This window comes from Triticum aestivum, chromosome 6D, assembly GCF_018294505.1.
Source record: "Triticum aestivum cultivar Chinese Spring chromosome 6D, IWGSC CS RefSeq v2.1, whole genome shotgun sequence".
NCBI lineage: Eukaryota > Viridiplantae > Streptophyta > Magnoliopsida > Poales > Poaceae > Triticum > Triticum aestivum.
In genome coordinates, this window is record NC_057811.1 from 491,639,310 (window position 1) to 491,645,282 (window position 5,973).

At 47.3% G+C, this 5,973-nt stretch overlaps 1 pseudogene; it reads left to right on the forward strand.

Moving 5' to 3' along the window:
• The first annotated feature begins 2,862 nt into the window (after positions 1-2,862).
• On the forward strand, positions 2,863-4,333 carry LOC123142260 (UDP-glycosyltransferase 73C4-like; annotated as a pseudogene).
• The last annotated feature ends 1,640 nt before the right edge of the window (positions 4,334-5,973 follow it).

The window sequence follows — 5,973 nt, forward strand, 5'->3', positions numbered from 1 at the left end:
TGGATCCATCTGTGGTTTTCTTTTGGGTGGCGGCTGGTGGAGTAACTGGGAAAGGGTGGGGGTGGGGAGGGGTTTATATTGACAGATGGATGGGGTTGGGTTTAGTAGGCCTAGGGTTGCATTTGGTCAAAGACTAGTGGGCCACTAAGCCCAATTACCCACAGAAATAATATTAGTAGGCTAACAAATAACATATAAAAGATATAAGATCAAGTTGAACACTTAATAGCATACATTCTACATTTCCACAACTTAGTAGCATAAGAGATCCATTTCCACTACTTAATAGCATAAGAGATCCATTACAACACTTAATACAATAGGTGATCCATTACAACTTAACAACATAGGAAATAAGGTTCTTGCACTAGGTTAAACTTCACATTCCCCCAAAATGTACACCCATAATCACTTGCAGTCATGCCAGGCCACATCCTTATATAAAGGCCTTTGGATGTACTTACTTCACCAAGATCAAGCTTCAAGACTCAAGGATGGCCTTGATTTGCTCTAACTTCTCCTTGCTGCCATACCCTTCTTTCAGCAGCTCAGCAACAACAAGCTCAAGCTTTGCCTTCTCCTTCTTAAGAACATCTCTGTCAACTTCAACAGCCTTCATAGCCTTCCTGGTGTTCTTGATGATATCATCTTGGCTCTGCAAAATGCACCTCTGCTCTTTTGCAAGTTTGAGCTTTTCCATCTGCACCTCCAACATAGCTTTCTCCTCTAGCTCCTTCTTCTTCTTCTCAAGTTCTTCCTCCTCCACTTGTTTCTGGTACACCTTCTTGTCCACCCTACCATCCTGCCAATCAAACATCTTGGATACATCATCAACAAGCTTGGTGTACTCAATGCAAAGCTTGTCATTTTCAGTCCTAAGCTTGGCCAACTCCCTTTCATGTTCACTCTTAAGCCTGGCCAACTCCTTCTCAAACTTTTGCTTGTCCTGTACCCTTCCAAAGTTCTGCTCATGGAACATCTCCCATAGCTTGCACAGACATCTCTGAAGAACAGTTGGCCAAGGCCCATCAACCCACTCTACAACACCACAATTCACACCATTTTCCTGCATTTATAAATGTGATAAGTTATTACAAATGGACTAGGAGCTTATTTCAGTTCCATGATTAACTTGTATAGACTTCATAATTTCTAACAATGAATAACATAAATGAGATATGATAAGTTATTACATATGTGACTGTCATATCAAACAAAGTGCTGCATCATATCAAACATCAGTGAACATACATAGCAGAAATGTTTATTGGCATCTAACCTGGACTGGGCAGCCATAGAAACGCCTTCCTGTTACAGGCCCTTCAAAAGCAACACGCTTAATAGGCCTCAGTTGGTGCAGAATGCACTTGGGATGAGCAAGCTCAAGTTGGCCACAGAAAAGGGGCTCCACAGTGGTGTCTGGTTCCTCCTGCAACCATAATAACCAACAAACACTGGTTTCAATCTCCACTCAATACCAGAATCAACAAGCACTGTTCTTTAAACCTGATCACTAAAAAATCTCCAAATCAGCATGAACCCTAACTAACACTATACACAGATGAACCCTAGGTTACCTCAATCCTACAATCAAACCCCACCCTCACTAATCAAGAACAGTATCACACACACAACAACAACACTACACTCAGCAACATCCATGGCTGTAGCCTAGGGCTACTAGCACCTAACCCTAACCCTAACCCTAGGTGGTAAAGAACTTACCATAAGTCCCATGTCCATGCTGACAACCTCGCACTCCTCCTCCGAGCTGGTTTCCTCGTCGTTCCAGGAAGGCATTGCGGCAAGGAGGTCGACGGCCACCGGCCTCGAAGACGGCGAGCGGCGGCGAGCTCGTACTGGAGCAGGGGAGTGAGAGCAGGGGAGTGAGAGAGTGTGCGAGCGGGTGCGCCCGACCGACCGAGCGGTTATTTACCCCAGTTCCGACCGGGCCGGTCGGCTAACGGCCGTTAACGGCCACGCGTGGCCACGTGGGCTGACAGATGGGCCCGGTCCGTCAGGAACCGGGTTAAATCGCTAGTCACCGCGGGTTTGGGTTTTTTGAAACAGCGGACCGCGCGTTCGGTAGCTTTCTGTGAAAAATTAAAAAGTGGTAGTTTTTTGGAACCAAAGCCTGTAAACTAGTAGTTTTACGCTATTTACTCTCCATTCTATAACAAAAAATACCCAAGACTGGTTCTTCTTTCTAGATAAACAGACAAAATACTTTGTAAAATGTAAAGAAAAGTGCATGCATTGGTTCTTTAATTAGTATGAGCTCGTACAAAATGATATTAATTTCTCCAGTGAAACAACGAAGTTCCACAACAGAGTTCAAAACTGATCAACTCAACTCGGGGCAGCAATTATCATTTTTCACATCGAGACTAGGATTAGGACCACTGTTATGAGAGATGTTAGGAAAAAATATGCAGTAACGGATGCACTGTACAATGGCTATGACTCAGTTGAAGACACTATCATGTTGTTCTCTCATCGCAATTATCGTTCATCCATCAGTAGTTGAATCATCGTACTCAATCAACTATGGGCCGAGCATTCTGTATTATTGGCATCAATCAGTGGGTTGAATCATCGTACTCGGTCAACCCCGCGCCATGCATTCTGCATTCGTGTTCATCGACCAGTGGGTTGAATCATCGTACTGGATCAACAGCCGGCCATGCATTCTGCATTATTGCTCATCCACCAGTTAGTAGACCAGCCCGTAATATCAATTTGCAGATCAAAAGGGAAAATTAACGCAAGTCCAGCTAACAGTTCCTCTTATAAATAGGCCAAATCCGCGTCCGGACTAACCACAACACAAGCCAGCCTCTGCTCGTAGTAAAGAAACAAGAAATGGCTTCTACCACCAGCAACCGTGGCGGAAGACCCTGTGTGTCCTGCTCATCCCCTTCTTTGCGACTAATGACATTGAGCCATTCACCGAGCTTGCCATTCGCCTCGCCGCATCTATAGGCCAAATGCCGGTGTGAGACCAACCATCGCAGTCACACCGGCGAATGTCTCTGTCGTCCAATCCGTGCTGGAGCGACGACTACACGGGCATAATCCAGCAGCTATCAAGATCGTTACTTATCCGTTCCCAGTGGTGGACGGCCTCCCGAAGGGTGTCGAGAACCTCGGAAAGGCATCCACGCCTGCTGATTCATTACGCATCAACCTCGCTGCCCTAAGCGATGCCCTGATGCGCCCGCCGCAGGAGACCCTCATCCGGGCGCTGTCCCCGGACGCCATCTTCACCGACATGAACTTCACCTGGAGCTCCGACATTGATAACGAGCTTGGTGTGCCATGTGTCGCGTTCAATGTCATGGGGGCCTTCCCAATGCTTGCCGTGCGCCACCTTATCATGGACGACGTTGCCATCGATGACAACGATGCCGCAACGATCCCTCGGTTTCCGGTCCCTCATATACGGATCCCGAGGACCGAGCTGCCGGACATCTTGAGGAGTCGAAACTATGACGCCAGCAATACGGTTCATTCGATGCAAGCTGACTGCTTTGGCATTGCCATCAACACATTTTCAGACCTGGAGCAGCAGTACTGTGAGATGTACGTGCGTGAAGGGTACGTGAAGCACGCATACTTTATAGGGCCTCTCTCGCTGCAACTGCAACCATCACAGGCCGCCAAAGGTGTTGCCGACTCACGGTTCATCGATTGGCTTGACAGAAAGCCTAACCATTCGGTGGTCTACTTGTCCTTCGGCACATGTGCCCACATATCGGATGCGCAGCTGGACGAGCTTGCTCTTGGGCTGGAGGCCTCAAGACGGTCGTTCATGTGGGTGGTCAGGGCGGCCGAGAAGTGGGCTCCACCGAAAGGGTGGGAGAAGCGTGTTGAAGACCGGGGGCTCATCATCAGAGTGTGGGCTCCACAAAAGGCTATACTAGCGCACTCGGCGGTGGGTGCATTTGTGACGCAGTGTGGGTGGAACTCTGTCCTAGAGGCAGTGGCTGCGGGCGTGCCGATGCTCACGTGGCCAAAGGTGTACGAGCAGTTCATCACCGAGAGGCTAATCACGGAAGTACTAGGGATCGGTGAGCGGCTCTGGCCGCTTGGAGCCGGCTTATGAAGTGAGAATTACCGAAAACATGAGGTAATCCCGGCCGATGATGTGACGCGGGCATTGATCACATTCATGAGTCCGGGAGGACCAGGGGACATGGCGAGGAACAAGGTAATGGACCTTGTATCTAAGTCTCATTCAGCCATGGCAGAAGGAGGCTCCTCGCACCGTGATTTGCACCGTCTGGTTGACGATCTCATGGCAGCTAGAGGAGCCAAGGGATCTCGCCTCTAAGTACTTGCTTGTCACGATCTCTCATTCCTTATGTCACTTTCAGTTTATTCCCTTTTTCGCAGTTGGAATCTTGGACGTATATGTTATTCATGCACGTAACACTTGCTTTATTATTTTTTCTTTGCGCCAAGAAATAAGGCGTACGTGGCAGCACTCGTTCAAGTGAACCCGTACCTCCTCGCTTAGAACCACATGATCTACAGGTCTGTCAAGGACGAGCGGAATTCTGAGGGCATCCGCGAGATGCTGGTCCGCCTCATTGAGATGTTTCTTGATGAGCTAGCCAAGAAAGATGCGCCATCTGAGGAGAGCGATGACCTGTTGCCATTGAGTCCGTCGACCGCCAGTGCCAATGATGATGGCTCCTCCGCTTGGAGGGTGGGCGGTTAGAGATCCCCAGTTCCCCACCAGCCCCGATTCCACAATGACCAGCTTCACGGATTACCACTTGGAGTAGAGCTCCATTCTCGGAGTTGTCTAGCTAGATAGTTTGATGTCGATGTAGGGATGAAGTTATGTAGCTGGTGAGGTCGACTCGAATGACAACTTTTGATGCTTTTGGGTATATGAATCATGAATGCTTATGTAGCTCAAGTTTTTCTCAATCCTTGCACATACTTGAAATCCTGTTATTCTTAGCATTGTTGGTGAAGTGGTATGTAGTGTAGTCACGTAGATATCCAGGAGTCTATTATTCATGGCAAGCTGCAAAGTGTTCAATACTAGTGAGGAGGCAGAGGATGATTACTCCAAGTATGTGCTCAAAGAGAAGAGAAATCATGAAGTAGGCAAGGGTGCTTATCAGATCAGGTGGAATGAGCTGAAGAACTTGATAATCTTTGTCCCCCGTTCGTCCAAATTATGGTGTTGCATTTATCATCTCATCATATGTGACATAAATTGGTCACATTTGGGGTTCAGTGAGTACTTGTCACTTGTTATGATGCTTGTGTGGACCACATATGATGCTTTGGTGAGCTTATGATGAATGCATGTGATTTTCCTATGATGTGGTACTATTTGTGATATGCAGGCAGTGATATAATTGCTACAAATGTGTTTTGCTCAGGGCTATGAATAACTAATTAAAAAACAAGCTGGCAGAAGCTTTGCCGAGTACTGCACTCTGCAAAAGACATTGCCGAGAACCAAGCTCGGCAAAGGTGCCACGCGTCGGGCTCTGGTTGCTCAGTAGAGGCTTTCCTGAGTGAGAAATAAAGGATCTCAAGCTCTCAGCAAAGCAGGGGGCGCTCAGCAAAATGACGTTTGCCTGAAGGGTTCAGGCTAAATACGCTTAGCTGACATCTGAACTCTGCAAACTCTCTGCCAAGATGGAATAGGCTTTCGAACTCGGCATTGCTGTAGTGAAGCATGTATCTTATCTACGAGAAAGAAAGAAGCTCAGCGTGTACTACATGGCAATACAACGTTATCTTCCTCGTGCCTGATTGACGATTAGGATGATGATTACGGTCCACAGACGAGCCGGGGAAAATTTCAGGTGCTCTCATCCTTGGGGTGCTCCCCATACTCCAACTTCAAAACATCAACTATAAATGTTTCAAAATTTTCGGTGAAAAATGTGGATGCTTACAAGGAATGTGACTACAACCGCTAAAAATATCAGATCCATACTTGAA